We start from the raw sequence: 18,922 nt of genomic DNA, 5'->3' as shown, positions 1-18,922 counted from the left end.
ATACTCCAAATATCTAAGCCCACTTGTATTTATTCTTTAAAAGAAAAAAAAGGGAAAAAAAGGTCAATTTCTAATTTCACAGAACATTAGTGTGTACTTTGAAAGTATTGATTTTGCCTCTGACAGAGTTATTTCATTCCATTAGAAAATTATGGTTTAGAGGTTATTAGAAACATAGCAGAATATTACATGTGCATGACGGCAATTTATTACTGAGTTTTCTCAATTTTATTCCCTGAAGATTTCCACTTCTGTTTACACAGACTGCCAGACATGCCATACTACAAAAAAATAATGATAAGAAATTTAAATCTGTCAATTGGATTAGAAGAATTTTCAATTTTCAGAATTATTATTGAGACCATTGGTATATTTCAAGTTATATTATTTACGTATCCTAGGAATGAAAATAAGTATAACTGAGCAGTTTCAGTTATGTTCACTAATCTACTCACAGAATTATTCAAACCAGATTATACAAAGCAAAATTCTTCAAAGTTTACCTTTATTAGCAAGTACTAGTATCTCTAAGTTGTATTTATTTCCCAAATTCACTAATGATAGAAATTATTTTATGTTTAGAGGTTGTATTACCCTATTCCAAACACATTGCATGGCATTTTTTGGAATAGGCAAAGTGGAATAATGAAAAGGAAATCTTAGAAAACTCAATTCTCAGTCTGTCTAATCTGAAAAAAGAAAAGGCAGGGGGAAGCTAAGGACATCATACAGGATAATTCATGCAGAAACACTTTTTAAACTATGTAACGGTATGCAAACTAAAGATATTATTTATTCAGAAATATTGACATAATTTTTAACTGTTCAGCATCAAAAAAGATAAAACATACTCTGGGAACTATAAAACACTGATGAAAAAAGTTGAAGATGACACAAACAAATGGAACGATATTCCATGCTCATGGATTGAAAGAACAAATATTGCTAAAATGCCCATGCTACTCAAAGCAATCTTACAGTGTTAATGCAATCTTTATCAATTTTTCACAGAACTAGAACAAAAAAAATCCTAAAATTTGTATGGAACCACAAAAGACCCTGAATGGCAAAAGCAATCTTGAAAAAGAAGAACAAAAACTGGACGTATTGCAATCCCAGATATCAAGATACTTTACAAATCTGTAGTAATCAAAATAGTATGGTATTGGCACAAAAAGAGGCACATGGATCAATGGAACAGAATAGAGTCCAGAAATAAACTCACAGTCATATGGTCAATTAATCTTTGAAAAAGGAGGAAAGGATATCCAATGGGGAAAAGACAGTCTCTTCAACAAATGGTGGGAAAACTGTACAGCTACATGGGAAAAAATGAAACTGGACCACATTCTCACACCATAAACAAAAATAAACTCAAAATGGATTAAAAATTTAAACGTGCAACCTGAAACCATAAAAACCCTAAAAGAGAGCATAGGCAGTAATTTTTCTGACATTGGCTGTAGCAACATTTTTCCAGATATGTCTCCTCACGCAAGGGGTACAAAACTAAAAATAAACTATTAGGACTACATGAAAATAAAAAGCTTCTGCACAGTGAAGGAAACAATCAACAAAACTAAAAGACAGCCTACTGAATGGGAGAAGACATTTGCAAATACCATATTTGATAAAGGGTTAGTACCCCAAATATATAAAGAACTTAAACAACTCAACACTAAAAGAAAGCAAATAATCTAATTTCTAAAAACACAGATATTGAAGCTGCTTTTGGCTCAGGTCATAATCCCAGGGTCCTGGGATGGAGTCCTCCATGGGGCTCCTTGCTCAGTGGGGAGCCTACTTCTCCCTCTGCCTGCCACTCCCCCTGCTGGTGCACGTGCTCTCTCTCTCTCCCCCTGTCTGGCAAATAAATAAATAAAATATTAAAAAAACAACACCCAGACATTTCTCCAAAGACATCCAGATGGCCAACAGACACATGAATAGATGTTCAACATCACTCACCATCAGGCAAATGCAAATCAAAACTACAACGCACTATCCCCTCACATCTGTCAGAATGGCTAAATTCAAAAACACAAGAAACAAGTGTTGGCAAAGATGTGGAGAAAAAGAAATCTTCATGCACTGTTGGTGGGAATGTAATCTGAGGTAGCCACTGTGGAAAATGGTATGGAGGTTTCTCAAAAAACTAAAAATAGAATTACCATATAATTCAGTAATTTCACTATTGGGTGTTTACCCAAAGAAAACAAAAACACTAATTTGAAAAGATAGATGGACCCTTATGTTTACTGCAGCATTATTTACAATAGCCAAATTATTGAAACAACGCAAGTGCCCCTCAATAGATGACTGGATAAAGAAGATGTGAGATACACACACACACACACACACACACACACACACACACACAGTGGAATATTGGTCATCCATTAAAAAAACGAATGAAATCTTGCCATTTGCAACAACATGGATGGATGTAGAGGTTAAAATGCTAAGTGAAATAAGTCACTCAGAGAAAGAGAAATACCATACGATTTCACTCATATGTGTAATTTAAGAAACAAAACAAACAATCAAATTTTTAAAAGAGACAGACAAACACACCAACTCTTAACTACAGAGAACAAACTAATGGTCACCAGAGGGGAGGTGGGTGGGAGATGGATGAAATAGGTGAAAGAATTAAAGAGCACACTTATCACGATGAGCCTGAAAAATGCATAGAATTGTCGAATCACTACAATGTGCATCTGAAACTAATATAATACTGTATGTTAATTATACTGGAATTAAATTTTTTTGAAAAAAGACAAAACATAATTCCTCAAAATTTTGGAACTGAACAGACTCTAGATATTTTAGTCCTTCTAAAAGGTAAGATGGGCTGTATAACTTCAGAACTGAAGCTGAATTTCTATTTCACTCACTTTTTACTTGGCATACTCATTTTTACAACATTTCTATATTATTTCTATATTGGCTCTTTTAAATACACATATTCTTCTCTGAACATGTCAGCCAGTTCCTTACTGATTTGAGGATTTTTGTAAAAGGGCAACAAGAAAACATTGAAGGATTTTTAATGGAGAAATGGCATGACTCAATTTATGTTTTTAAAAGGTCTTTCCACTGCATGGAGAATGGATTAGGAGTAGGCAATGGCAGACACCAGGAGGCAGGCAGTCAGCGAGGGTTAGGGTAGGGCTCTACAGATGGAGAGAAGCAGACAGATTGAAGATGTATGTGAACGTACAGCCCACAAGACTCAGTGATAAATCTGATATGTGGTATATAAGAAAGAATAACTCTTGATGCTAGCGTTTTCTCAATTGGGATTTTGTTTTGAGTCATTTTCCCCTCTATGTATGAAGAACTTGGATCTTCATTGTATTAATTCAGAGCATACTTTACTTGTCAATTTACCCCACACTTCACCAGTCTGTCAGTACAATTGATTTAGCATCATCAGTACGACTGTGCCCTTGTTGTCCCACCTCTGGGTGGATTATCACCCATTCCACAAAAGAATTACAGCTGGCCCTTGAACAACATGGGTCTGAACTGCACTGGTCCACTTATATGTAGATTTTTTCAATAAACACAGTACAGTACTAGAAATGTATTTTCTCTTCTTTATGATTTTCTTAATAACATTTTCTTTAGGTACTTAAAGAATATATAATACATGTAATATACAAAATATGTATTAATCTACCGTTTATGTTAGATTAAGGCTCTGGTCAGCAGTAGGCTATCAGTAGTTAAGTTTGGGGAGAGTCAAAAGTTATACTTGGATTTTCAACTGTGTGGGGGGAAGTGCCCCAACCCTTCAAAGGTCAGCTGTGTGTGTAAGTCAAACCACCATGCTGTGTGCCTTAAACTTATATGGTGATGTGTATCAATTACTTCTTAATAAAACTGGAGGCAAAAATAATTCTCTCCATTCAACAAAAGGACAAATAGTCAAATTTTAAAATGGGGAAAGAAGTTTGAATATACCCTCTTTCTCCAAAGAAGATGTATGGCTAGCCAATAAGTCCATGCAAAGATACTCAACATCATTAGTTATTAGGGAAATGCAAGTCAAAACCACAATGAGGGATCAGTTCACACAGTTAGGGTGACTATTATCAAAAAGATATGCAATAACAAGTGTTGGTGAGGATGTGCAAAAATTGAAACTCTCATACCTTGCTAGTGGGGATGTAAAATGATACCGCCACTACAGAAAACAGTTGGCAGCATCTCAAAATATTATACATAGAGTTACTATATAACCCAGCAATTCCTGCATATGAAACTTAGGAAAACTGATGTCAAAAAAAAAAAAATACATGAATAGAAGAAACAATCCAAATGTCCATCAACTGATGAAAGGATAAACAAAATGTGGTCTATCCACACAATGGAATACTATTTGGAAAAAAAAAAACCAAAAAAACAAAACAAAAACAATGAAGTAGTGACTCACACATACAATAAGGATGAACCTTGAAAACATTGTGTTAATGAAGAAAGCCAGACACAAAAGGCCACATATTATATGATTCCATTTATATAAAAATGTCCAGAATAGGCAAGCCTCTAGAGACGAAAAGTAGATTAGTGGTAGCCAGGAACTGACAGAAAGTGTGAGGTGGGGGTAGGGAGTGACTGTTAATTGGTCTAAGATTTCTTTTTGGCATGATGAAATGTTCTAAAATTAGATTTTGGTGATAGTTATTATATATATATATATATATATATATATAAATATAATAAAAACATTAAAATATATATACATTTTAAATGAGTGAACTTTAAGGTATGTAAATTATATATCAATAAAAAGCATATTCACAGCAGGGCGCCTGGGTGGCTCAGTGGATTTACCTTCGATTCTTGATTTTGGTTTAGGTTGTGACCTCGGGGTAGTGAGACTGAGCCCCACATTAGGCTCCATACTCAGCAGGGAGTCTGCTTCTCTCCCTCTCTTTCCCTCTGCCTCTACCCTCATTTGCACTCTCTCTCTCAAAAATAAATAAATAAATCTTTTTTAAAAAAGCATATTCACAGCAACAGTGTTTATAACAACAGAAAATTGAAAATAATCCAAATATGATCAATACAACAAATAAACTTGAGTATGTACACTCTACAATGTCCACAGCAGTAGAAATGAATGAGCTATGTAAGAGTATAAATAGTAAAGAACCACAAAAACATCACTGAGCAGTAGAAGGAAGTTACAGAAGTACACAGAACAATCCCGTGTATGGAATTTAATGGTGGGGGAATGGGATAACTGGGTGATGGACATTAAGGAGGGCACATGATGTAGTGAGCACTGAGTATTATATGAGACTGATGAATCATGGACCTCTACCTCTGAAACCAATAATACATTTTCTGTTAATTAATTGAATTTAAATAAAATTTAAAAATAGGTAAAATTAATCAAAGTAACTCTTTTCTTACTTGATTATTCACTTAAAGGGAAAAAAATCAATGACAATTTGTCCATATTATAAAAACTTTAAATTTTTAAAGTTAAAGATCATTTTCCTGTGCAAAAAGGCTTCCTCTCTAAAAATAAACACTATCAACATCTTAACTTCATTCTGTACTTTATTTTATCAAATATTCTTATTCAACGAAAGTTGAGAAAAAAAAAATCTCTTAACACCAGAAATGTCAACGCAGGTGATGAATAAATACTAAACATTATGAAAACATCCACTAAACATCCCAAACAAAAGGGTCCATCCATATTCTATCCCACTGTGAGTGATGGCAGGTTAAAAGAGAACAACTGAGGACAAGAGCTTCTATTCTATGAAAGACTTCATAGAGTCTCATAAACTTCAAGATCTTCTGTTTCAAGTAGAAACAGGTTATGAAATCAAAAACCTTTAAAAGTAAATTGCCTTTCTTTTGAGGCCATTTCTCTTTTCACAATTCTCTACTCATATATTTACAGTCTGATTAAAGGAGAAATAAAACTACAGTACTCCTGCACTTACCAATTTTCTATGTGGCTTTTACAAGGTGATTTGGGTGGTATCATTTCTGAAAGAGAAGTGAGGGACAAGGTCAGTGGGTTTCTGGGTTCTACTAACAGGAGATTCTGATTCAATGAGTTTTAAACATCTGAAGATTTTGAAAGGCATCACAGGTCATTCTAAGGAAACCACTGAATTAGAGATTTCAAGTCTCAGTGCTAGTTTTACACTATAAAATATGATAACCGTGTAAAGCAACCAGTTAGTTAGCAACTTCAGAATGGTACTGGGCGGGTCAAGTCATCAAATCACTGATCTTGGAATATAAACACAGTCTGCTCGAAGATAAGGAGAACAGCTGTTTTACCTAGTAAGAAAACCTGAAACCACATCCCACTAGGAAGGCCCAACAGGTGTTGAACACAAAATCAGTAACCAGAATGCATTCTTTAAGTAATGTACATTCTTCAAGGTACTTATTCCCTGGGAAAATGAGAAATTACATGATAAGGAGTTCTCACTCTCTAGGTATGTGGTAATATTTATCTTTTAGATCTGTTTAAATAATCTCGATGTTGTGATTGGGTCTCAGGTTTTACCCAAAGATTTTCATGCCTTTTTACAAAAATGGACACTAGGAATCAAGAGAAAATTATTAAGATCCAGATTTGGCGATTTCTCTAACTTGGCAGTGAAGTAGTAGCAGGGTATGTAAAAAACAGCTAGAACCAAAGCACAGATTTAACTCGCGTACCTTATCCATCTGTGGTTATTTAGATAAGAGTCATCTCCTACAGACTTCACAGAAATTTTAGAAGTAACCTGATTTTTTTTAAATGCTTGTCTCATAAGGTCCTCAAATTCCTTTCAAGGGTGGATTTTCTTGGGTTTTCTATGGATACTTTCCGTGGATAACATTTCTATGGATGACACAATATATGCAGACATATATTGATGGAAAGCCAGAGGAATTATCCAAATAGTATGGAAAGAGGGCCAACCATAGTAGTCCAGGCCTGTGACAGAGCTGAACTTTTTTTGGTGTGAACAAGTTCCCATCCCCAGTACCACCAGGCCCCTCTCAAGCATGGCAGGCCTACTGGTCTAGTCCTGCTTCCACTACGCTACACATCACAAAAAGGAGGTTTTCTCTCATCCCCTTATTTCTTCCTTGGACTGATTCATTGTTTCGTGTTTTTTTTTTTAAAGATTTTATTTATTTATTTGACAGACAGAGAGAGAGCCAGCGAGAGAGGGAACACAAGCAGGGGGAGTGGGAGAGGAAGAAGCAGGCTCCCAGCGGAGGAGCCTGATGTGGGGCTCGATCCAGGACTCTGGGATCACGCCCTGAGCTGAAGGCAGACGCTTAACGACTGCACTACCCAAGTGCCCCTGATTCATTGTTTTAACTTCTCTAACCTTCTTTGGAAAAGAAGTTACATAAATAAGAACTTTCTTCTGGTTAGGAGATGTTGACTAAAACAAAGTTATTTTTGATTCCAAATATATTTTGAGAAAACAAATGCTAACAATTAGACACTAACCATCAATATGCTTTTTGTTTTTTATTCTTTTAAGAAGAAGAAAAATAATATGAGAATAAGAAAACAACTTGATTAAAAAATGGCCAAAGAGGGGTTCCCAGGTGGTTCAGTCGGTTAAGTGTCCAACACTTGGTTTCAGCTCAGGTTGTGATCTCGGGGTCATGAGATCAAGTCCTGTGCTCAGTACGGAGTCCGCTTGAAATTCTCTCGCTCCCTGTGCCCCTGCCACCATTCTCTCTCATTCTCTCTCAAATAAATAAATAAATATTTTAAAAAACGGCCAAAGACCTTAACAGATACCTCACCAAAGAAGATATAAAATTGGCAAATAAGCATACAAAGAGATGCTCCACATTATATGTCATCAGGAAAATACAAATTAAAACAATGAGATACTACTACACACCATTAGAATGGCCAAAATCTGGAACACTGACAACACCACATGCTGGCAAGGATGCAGAGCAACAGGAACTTGCATTCATTGCTAGTGGGAAAGCAAAATGGTAGAAGACCACTTTGGAAGACAGTTTGGCAGTTTCTTACAAAACTAAATATGCTCTTCTTACATCGAAAACCGGGGATGTACTGTATGGTGACTAACATAATATAATAAAAAATCATTATTAATTAAAAAAAAAAAAAAAAAAAAAAAAAAAAAAAAACTAAATATGCTCTTACCATAAGATCTAGCAATTGTGCTCCTTGGTATTTATTCAAAGGAGCTGAAAACTTACGCCCATACAAAAACCTACACCTGGATATTTATTGCACTCTTATTCATAATTACCAAAAGTTGGAAGCAACCAAAATGTTTTTCAGTAGATAAATGGAAACTGTGGTACATTCACAGTGGAATATTATTCAGTACTAAAAAGAAAAGAGCTATCCAACCACAAAAAGACATGGAGGAATCTTAAATGCATATTGCTAAGTGAAAGAAGCCAATCTGAGAATGCTACATATGGTATGATTCCAATTACATGACATTGTAGAAAAGGCAAAACTATGGAGACAGTAAAAAGATCAGTGGTTATCGGGGGTTGGGGGACTGAATAGGCACAGCACAGAAGATTTTCTATAGCAGGGAAAATATTCTGTATGATATTATAATGATGGATATATGTCATAATACATTTACCGAAATCCATAGAATGTACAACATGAAGAGTGAACCCTAAGGTAAACTGTAGACTCGGGGTGATTATGATGTGTGAATGTAGGTTCATACTATGATAAATAAATAAATAAATAAATAAATAAATAAATAAACGGACCACTCTGGTGAGTGATGTTGATAAAGGGGGAGGCTTTTCATGTATGGGAGCAGGGAATATATGGGAAATCTCTCAATTTTACTGTAAGCCTAAAACTGCTCTAATATATTAAGTCTTTAATAAAAACGAATAATAATAATAATAGTAAGAGGCTGAATAATTTATCAGAATATCAATATGTGCTTTTATTCTCCTATCCATAGGTATTTTCCCCTCTCTCTCCCAAGGATATCTCTAAGCTTATGTGTTCCCTTGCCTTACTCAAACTGTTTTGTGTCCACATATAAAACAGAAGCTAATCGTCAGCCGAAGATAATCCCCACTCCTGAGTTTTATATTCAAAAACTTAAACTCGTGGCAGAAATTAATGTGTTATTCCAGAAAAAGAGAAGAGGGAGGTGAGGGCTTTAAGGTAGGGGAAGGAGGAGGTAGAGAGCTTCTCCTGTAGAGTTGAGGGAACAGCTCAACTCCACATAGTACCCATACACCATCTCCCCAAAAAGTGACTAGCCCTTTGATGAGTCTTAAAGATAACCTATGGAAGAGTGATGGAGATAGAATAATAAGAATCATGTTTATGGGCACCTTGGGGAAAAATCTTAGGCCCAATCTTGGCAGAGATGTGACAATGATGCTATGTGGCTTAGGAAATGAGCGTTCAGGACTAAAGACTGAGGAAGAGAATGTTTTGGTCTGTGGAGGACCCTTAAAACTTTTGGGCGATCAGGATGGCAGGGAAAGAGTGATGACTGAGACTGAATTTCTTGGCAGTCCACCAGGATAAGAGCTTGGAGAAAATCTGGCCTGGAAAAATAAAGAAGACACAACAATTTCTTATTGCCCCTTGTTACAGAATACTAAATTTTTTACAATAACAATATTTGGTAGAAAAATTCCCTATATGTACACCTTACTTTTTCAGCCCAAGTTTAGATGATCAGAAAGAACTCTCTCAGATAACCACTTACCCATGGTTTCAACTTAAGAAAGGTCATATATAGAACCATCAAGATATTTGACACAGTGGCCACAGCAGAAGATGCCTTGCGTATACAATGAAGAGAATGAAGTATAACAAATTGCTCTAGTTGACACATAAAACCCAATCACTTCTTCTCACTTATAGTGGAACAAAACCAAAAAGGAGTAAAATATAAAGATGTCAGACCTCCACTTCTGAAAGCATCTGGTGAATAGTACCAAATAAAGAGAAAACGTACACTTACTAAACAAAGAAAAGAGTCACCCTAAATGAATTTAGTTAACCCACAATGCAACTATAATTCCAGTATTTTTTCCTCCTCCTTTTGAATACAGAACTTAAGAAGACTCCTGGGATAATCTCACTGAAATATAGTGTTGGGAGTAAAGTAGGTTAAAGTGTTTTAAGAGTGTTCAAGTGTTTCACAGATTTACTTTTATGTACTTGTTTTTAAAGATTTATTTGTTTATTTGAGAGAGAGAGAGAGCAGGGGGAGAGGCAGAGGGAGAGAGAGAATCTCAAGCAGACTCCCTGCTGAGTGTGGAACCCAACCTGGAGTTTGATCTCACAACCCTGAGATCATGACCTGAGCCAAAATCAAGAGTAGGAAGCTTAACTGACTAAGCCACCCAGGTGCCCTTAAAAAGAAAGCTCTTTCTCTCATTCTTTTGCATCTTATTCACTTCCTGTTTTTACTTAAAATTTTTCAGTTGAGTAAGCCTTAAAAATCTAAATACAAAGCTTTGAAAATATTTTCCCTTTTATACAGGAAGCCATCTTCACCCCAGGTGGGCTGTCCAAACCCACCCCACAGGGAGTGAAGAAATTCTCCCACGATTTTACCCCGAATTGCTCCTTCACTGAAAGAAGAGTACATGTGGATTTAAAATATTTGAAGTTCCCACAAAAGGAAGCCTATGTGTCTGTGATGAATTACTACTCACATAGAACCTCTCTGACTTCCACAGAAACACGTGCCTGGCCTCGTCACAAAGTCCAACGTCACAGAGCCTTTCTCATGACTTGATAGCAAGCACCATATATAGGTAAAATTGCAGCACACTTTTATGAATTAGACTAATAAGTAATCATGGACTGTCCCTGGAAAGAAAACAAAGGAGCATTCCAAACTCCATGCAGAAGACCCTAGGCTTCACAGGAACTGTCAAGTTACATATTAGGAAGACATAAAATTTCCTAAATCTCAGGATTGAATTTGTTTTTACATCTTTGGATACTAATTAGTCTCTGAAAGCCTAATGAGGTAGACTCCTTTGGCAGGACAATTGCAGACATCAAAAGAAAGAATGTAAAAAGTATTCATTGCCAAGGTCACAGAGGTGGCTGCCTGTGTTCTCCTCTAGGATTTTGGTGGATTCCTGTCTCACATACAGGTCTTTCAGCCATTTGGAGTCTATTTGTGTGTATGGTGTAAGGAAATTATCCAGTTTCATTCTTCTGCATGTGGGTGTCCAATTTTTCCAACACCACTTGTTGAAGAGACTGTCTTTTTTCCATTGGATATTCTTTCCTGCTTTGTCAAAGGTTAGTTGACCATAGAGCTGAGGGTCCATTTCTGGGTCCTCTATTCTGTTCCATTGATCAATGTGTCTGTTTTTATGCCAGTACCGTACTGTCTTGATGATCACAGCTTTATAATATAGCTTGAAGTCAAGATTTGTGATGCCACCAGCTTTGATTTTCTTTTTTAACCTTCCTTTGCCCATTCAGGGTCTTTTCTGGTTCCATACAAATTTTAGGATTGTTTGTTTCAACTCTGTGAAAAAAGTTGATGGTATTTTGATAGAGATTGCATTGAATGTATAGATTGCTCTAGATAGCATAGACATTTTAACAATATTTGTCCTTCCAATCCATGAGCATGGAATGTTTTTCCATTTCTTTGTTTCTTCCTCAATTTCTTTCCAAGTTTTCTGAGTACAGCTCTTTTGCCTCAGGTTTATTCCTAGGTATCTTATGGTTTTTGTCACCAAGTAAATACAAATCAAAACCACAATGAAATACCACCTCACACCGGTCAGAATGGCTAAAATTAACAAGTCAGGAAATGACAGATGTTGGCGAGGATGCAGAAAAAAGGGGAACCCTCTTACACTCTTGGTGGGAATGCAAGCTGGAAGACAATGTGGAGGTTTCCCCAAAAGTTGAAAATAGAGCTACCCTATGACCCAGCAATTGCACTACTAGGGATTTACCCCAAAGATACAAATGTAGTGATCCAAAGGGGCACCCACACCCCAATATTTATAGCAGCAATGTCCACAACAGCCAAACTATGGATAGAGCCCAAATGTCCATCTAGAGATGAATGGGAAAAGAAGACGTGGTATATATATGTGTATGTATATATATATATATATATATATATATATATATATATATATATATACACACACACACACAATGGAATACAATCCAGCCATCAAAAAAAAAAAAAATGAAATCTTGCCATTTGCAATAGCATGGATGGAACTAGAGGGTATTATGTTAAATGAAATAAGTTAATCAGAGAAAGACAATTATCATATGATCTCACTCATATGTGGAATTTAAGAAACAAAACCAAGGATCATAGGGGAAGGGAGGGAAAAATAAACCAAGATGAAATCAGAGAGGGAGAAAAACTGTAAGAGACTCCTAAGCATAGGAAACAAACTGAGGGTTGCTGGAGGGGACGGAGATGGGGGTGTGGGGTAACTGGGTGATGGACATTAAGGAGGGCACATGATATAATGAACACTGGGTGTTATATAAGACTGATGAATCACTGAATTCTACCTCTGAAACTAATAATACACTATATGTCAATTGATTGAATTTAAATTGCAAAAACAGTATTCATAGCTTTAAATGGCAGGGTTGTCCTAGAAATTGTATTGCACAAAAAGCAGTGGAGACTGGAACACAAACTGAACTAGTACTCAAAAGGCATGTCTTAGTAAGAACATAACTAAGACCCTCTTCTCTGATTTTCCATCTGTAGAATGGGCATAACTCCAAAGCTACCTATTTCACAAGCACATACTACAATAGATACATAGATACATGGATATACGTAAGGCTTTGTTCTTATTGATTAACACTGAAGGCTCAGGTCCACTCTTTAGCCATTTAGTGATCTGTTTAGCTTACAAACAGGTTATTTCTTGAGTTATTGAAATATAGATCATTCAAGGGATTCAAGTCCTATCCTTGCTTAAAGGTATTAAATGGCTCTCCTTACATACATTTAACTAAACCAGAATCATAAGATCAACAAATTGCCTTTCATCTTCAACTACAATTAAATAACCTTTAGTTAGGATGCATTCATCTTTTAAGAAGTGCTGTGTGTGTGTCTGTCTGTGTGTGTGTGTGTGTGTGTGTGTGTGTGTGTGTGTGTGTGTGTGTGTATTTCCTAGCTCAGCCTCTAGGAGGACCTAGATTCAATGACACACCAGTAGCAATGAGCATTTCTGGTACCCAGATCTTGATTTCTAAATACTATTCTCCACGCAAGAGAGCAGGACTCTTGGGATAAATAGTTGATTCAAGGGCTAGAGTAAGGAAAGTTCAAGATGAACTTAGAACATCTTATTGTTTCAGAAAGTAAGAAGTGGTAAAAACACGATCAAAATTGGGACAGTGTGAACATTAAAATATATACTATCATCACCAGTTTATAATCCATTAGAAGAAATAAGACTCTATGATTCCATGTTAAAAGAAGGAAATAAAAGAAGGAAGAGAGGGAGGAAGGGAGGAACGGAGGAAAGAGAAACCTTTTTGACATTTGAATGCCAACTAAATGACAATAGAAAAGATAATGGACTTAGAAAAATCCCTATTTTGGGGGGCGCCTGGGTGGCACAGCGGTTAAGCGTCTGCCTTCAGCTCAGGGCGTGATCCCAGCGTTATGGGATCGAGCCCCACATCAGGCTCCTCCGCTATGAGCCTGCTTCTTCCTCTCCCACTCCTCCTGCTTGTGTTCCCTCTCTCGCTGGCTGTCTCTATCTCTGTCGAATAAATAAATAAAAAAAAAAAAAGAAAAAAAAAGAAAAATCCCTATTTTTTAAACATAATAGTAACAATTGATGGATGTATTTCTGAGAGAGTTATGAGAAGCCTGCTCTCTTCCACTCTCCTTGGATTTGGATTAGGAAGCATGTAATCCTGGGCGTAGTTGGCAGTCATAATATAACATTTTATAGTGTCTCAACATCCTTTTCAGTTCTCAACATTAAGATAAAGAGAAAAATGATGAATCACAAAGACAGAATAGGAAAACAGTGGGGAAATGGTCCTTGATGCCATTTCTGAGTTGGTGAATCAAACCAACCTTAACTCAAGACTTCCAGTTTCATAAATCATTATATCTCCCGCATTTCTTCCCTCAGTTTTCTTACCTGCAAGCAAAGCATACTTATTGATACAGACTTGTGATCGCAAAGTTTAAGCTTGCCTTTTTACGAGTTTGGTTTCTATGACACTGTTCAAAAGACTCACTCTAGGATCTAGTCATTATTGCTACACAGACATTAGACTTTTCAGGGTCTCAGTCTCATTATTTGTTAGATGATTTTGAATATAATAAATAGCTATAAGTCAATGGATATACAAAATGCAAATATTGAAAACCCTATTAGTCTCTGAGTTGAGAAGACCTGATTAACAACAGCAACAGTGATTGTGTAAAAACAGGATTCTAAGTAGTGTCCCTAAATCCCAGTAGACAGTCTACAGTATAGCCAAAAGTTTTCTTTCACTCCTTTTTACCACTCAAAATTTTCCCACAGAAATACATGCCAGCGGCACCTGGGTGGTTCAGTCAGTTAAGGGTCCCATTCTTGATCTCAGCTCAGGTCTTGATCTCGAGGTCATAAGTTCAAGCCCTACATTGGGTTCCACACTGAGCATGAAGCCTACTTAAAAAAAAGAAAAAGAAAAAGAAATACATACCAAACTATATTTAAACATGGATTTGAAACTGAAGGGTCATTCTGGGGGTGGGGGTATGCGTTGTTTTACTGTGGAAGAGAAATACGGAAGTATACAATGACATTGTAGTTTTGTACAACAGTTATAACCTACTCTGACATGACCTCCACAATTTCACCTCCCATATTTTTCCTTCTTTTGTCCTACTTCTTATCTCCTATCCTATTCTCCTTTCTAGTATTTCTTCTCTCCTAAATCTATGAATGCTCTTTGGGTAATTCAACAGTTCTCATAATTCTCCTTGGAATTTTGATCCTTGGAGCACATATATTCTTGCAGTGCCAATTAATAAATATGTCTTCATAACAAAAACACTTTCTTGGCTTAATAATATGAGAGGCAATAGAATATGAGAATAACCTAACTGGAAATTAGGCATCATTAAAGAACGGAAGGACAAATAAACCATGAAAAGTATTTATATGTCCCGTTTAAAATCCTGGCTCAAATAACCTATTGCTGAAATAAAGAAAAATTAATTAATTTTATAAATTCAGCTAATAGGACATATTTCACCAAAAAGAATGAAAAGAAGATAGCAAGTTGGCCTTTACATTTTAAAAACACATTTTTCTTTCAAAACCAAATAAGGGAACACTCTTACTCACATTTTTGACTAGCTTATTTTGTTAAAACAAATATAGTTAGGCCATGCTTTGAAAAATTTTAAGTGATGGGCCGCCTGGGTGGCTTAGTTGTTAAGTGTCTGACTTTGGCTCAGGTCACAATCTCAGGGTCCTGGGATGGACCTAGTGATGGGGGGGGGGGGCAGGTATCCCTGTTCAGCAGGGAGTCTGCTTGTCCCTCTCCCTCTCCCTTCATCCCTCCTCCAGCTCATGCTCTCTCTCTCAAATAAATAAACAAAATCTTTAAAAAAAAAAAAAAGAAAAGAAAAATGTTAAGTGTTAACCTTCTCTGGGTAGAGAATGAACCCCACTAAACAAGAATTAACTGGCTTTTATACTTATTTTTGCCCTTTTTAAAAGTCTCCTTTTGTCTTTTAAAGCTTTTTAATCAGTTCTTATCATATGGTTTCGCTCATTTATGGAACATAAGAAGTAGGAAGATCAGTAAGAGAAGAAAGGGAAGAAGAAAGGGGCAGGGTAAACAGAAGGGGGAATGAAGCATGAGAGACTATGGACTCTGGGAAACAAACTGAGGGCTTCAGAGGGGTGGGGGGTGGGGAATGGGATAGGCTGGTGATGGGTGGTAAGGAGGGCACGTATTGCATGGTGCACTGGGTGTTATACGCAAGTAATGAATCATGGAACTTTACATCAAAAACCAGGGATGTACTGTATGGTGACTAACATAATATAATAAAAAATTATTATAAAAATAAAATAAAATATAAAATAAAAAATAAATTTAAAAAATTCACCCTAAAAATGTAAAAAAAAAAAAAAAAACCTCTTTAATCAGCAACTGTGTGAGAAGCAAAATGTCCTGAGTAGATGAGGAACCTGAGGATGGGAAGCCCCCCAAAGCCAATAACTATTCATTGGAAAGCACTGCTGACTGGCGTGAGAATGGAAGCTAAAACTGGCAGTTTCTAATCTAAAAACAGGCGAAAGAATGAAGTATCCAGTAAACTTGAAAGAGATCAAAGCAGTCTGTGAACTTTCAGAAGTGATCAGTTCACCTCCAAGACAGAGGCCAGGAGGGGTGGAGATCAAATTGAGCAGGATAGTGACAACTGAGACAAAGGAAGAGAACAGGCTTATGGGAAGAAGCCAGGAGATCTCAGAAAGCAAGCACCATATTACTTACTGCTACCTAAAAATAATCCAAGTAGGAACAAGGTGAAGCTAGAAATACTATCCTGAGCCATACCTCCTAAAAGTTGAGAAAAACTAGCTTCTCATAAAATTTGGAAAGACGAGGACTGAGGTCAAATATCATAACTTATTATAAGAAAAAAAGAGAATAAGGAGCAGAAAAACACTAACAATAATGAAAGCATGCTAAAAGATGTGTCCATGTATCAGACCAAAACTACTTCAAAATGAGCAAAAAGATATTAAGACATGGTACAAGATATGAAAAAACAACATCAGAATCAGAAAAAAAGAAGCTCAAAAATGTAGTGATAGTACACATAAAAGAATCAGAAATAAGTTTTTTAAAAACCATTTCCATAATGAAGAATAAACAGAAGGAGCAAAAACCATTTCAGTAATGAGGAATAAATAGGAGCAGCAAAGAAAGCAAATAAACATAATACATAATACCTGAAGACAATTGTAAGGGGAAAAGAAATATACTAAAAATTAAAAAGGAATGAAGACATAAATCAAAAAGGAACAAAGACAAAGTTAAAAGAAGATTTACGGGACAGTGACAAATACTGAACATAAACAAAGACGACTCAATACTGACAATAGGAGCCTCTGAAAAAAAGAAAACCTAAGCAAGGTTTGAGAACATTTGCTAAAAATTGTAAAGTCAATAAAACTTCCCTTAAAATTTCCCTGAAACTACATATTGAGATTCACAATTATCAATACTAAGACATATGCCTGTAAAATGATTGGACTTTGAAGAAAAAGAGAAATGTCTTTGGGCCTTTTTTAAAAAATGAGCAAAGGACTTAGAAAAAGTATGGGGCACCTGGGTGGCTCAGTCTTTAAGCGTCTGCCTTCGGCTCAGGGTGTGATCCCAGGGTCCTGGGATTGAGACCCACATCGGGGTCCCTGCTCCACTGGGAGGTTTTTTCTTCCTCTCCCACTCCCCCTGTTTGTGTTCCCTCTCTCACTGGCTGATTCTCTCTCTGTCAAATAAATAAATAAAATCTTCTTAAAAAAATGAAAAAAGAAAAAGTAGACATTCATTATCATCTTCTGGCACTGTTTTATGCCACAAGAAAATGCAGTTAACATACACAGTTAAGACATTCTGAAAAAGAAAATAAGCCACGGATTTCACCTGGCCCAAACTGACTTTCAAATGTAAAGAGCAATTGATACTAATGTGCAAAAAGTTAGGGACTAGTGTTCCTATGAGACCTCCTGAGGAATCCACTAGAGAACAAGCTTCAGACAACCTGACTAGTCAGAGGGAGATTACTGTAAGACATTAAATACATTTTATTTAAGCATTAAATAGTTTCATGTAGGGGTGCCTGGGTGGCTCAGTTGGTTAAGCGACTGCCTTTGGCTTAGGTCATGATCCTGGATTCCCAGGATCAAGTCCTACATCAGGCTCCCTGCTAAGTGGGGAGTCTGCTTCTCCCTCTGACCCTCCCCCCTCTCATGCTTTCTCTCTCTCTCTCAAATAATAAATAAATAAAATCATTAAAAAAAAGTTTCATGTAGAACTACAACTCAATGAGGATTAAAAGGAGAGAGTATAGTACTTGATGACTGTAAGCTCAGACAACATAGATAGTAGAATTATTTTAAAAGGAGAGTAAGAAGAGCATATGCAGAGCAAATTTTTAACTGTTTGGAGTAGTCATTGTTGGTAATAGCATCAGCATTGCTATTATGAGTTTGTTGTGGTACATTGTGGAATAAAGCAAGGGGGTTATTATGGGATGCTCAACGTGGAAGAAAGGAGATGCAAGTGTAGTAGAAAAGAAGCTAAGCAAAAATCCTATGGTACGGACAAATACGTAGTGCTCAGATTGGGGTCTTGAAATTTCATTTCCACTAAAATAAACCAGAGCTTTTTAGAGCATGCCCTCAGTAGGGTGATATCACACCTCCCTCACCACCAAGGAAGAGAAATTTGGTTTGGGGGGGATGAAAAAAATCTTACATTACAGTGATTCATGGTCTTCCAAAGCTCAACTCTACCTTAAAAAAAAAATCTTATCTCTTAATATTTGATTTCTTTAATTAAGGATATGTTAATTTAATTTTCATTTTCTCTTGGGGAATGGTGATAATTTTTTAAAAGGTTGAAAGACACTATTTCAGAAAAAGGGCTGATTCCAGGACTGGAGAGGAAATACATAAAATAAATCTGGAATATTTTGTCATGCCAGAGGGGAGGAAGCTATGAACGACTGTTAGGCTTATGTCAGAAGCACTCAAGAATCAACTTAGAGAGGCCCCATCTACCAAAGATGGACAATTTGAGGTTCAATAAAGATAATAATAGCAATGGACTGAAATCTTGCAAATATATTTAAATCCATAAATTCATAATGTACTAAAAAGTAGTCAT

At 36.3% G+C, this 18,922-nt stretch overlaps 1 long non-coding RNA gene across 1 annotated transcript in view; it reads right to left on the bottom strand.

The window, feature by feature from the left end:
* Positions 1–5,914: 5,914 nt before the first annotated feature.
* The window catches only part of LOC123779319 (uncharacterized), a 61,050-nt gene continuing 48,042 nt past the window's right edge, over positions 5,915–18,922 (bottom strand). Inside the window, exon 3 of the long non-coding RNA XR_006776167.2 lies at positions 5,915–6,018. This is a non-coding gene — a long non-coding RNA (uncharacterized LOC123779319). The remainder of the gene's footprint in view (positions 6,019–18,922) is intronic.

The sequence above is a fragment of the Ursus americanus genome, chromosome 5, assembly GCF_024610735.1.
Source record: "Ursus americanus isolate L20-20 chromosome 5, mUrsAme1.1.p, whole genome shotgun sequence".
Classification (NCBI taxonomy): domain Eukaryota; kingdom Metazoa; phylum Chordata; class Mammalia; order Carnivora; family Ursidae; genus Ursus; species Ursus americanus.
The sequence above is the reverse complement of the archived record's forward strand: the minus strand, read 5'-3'. Positions and strand labels throughout refer to the sequence as shown.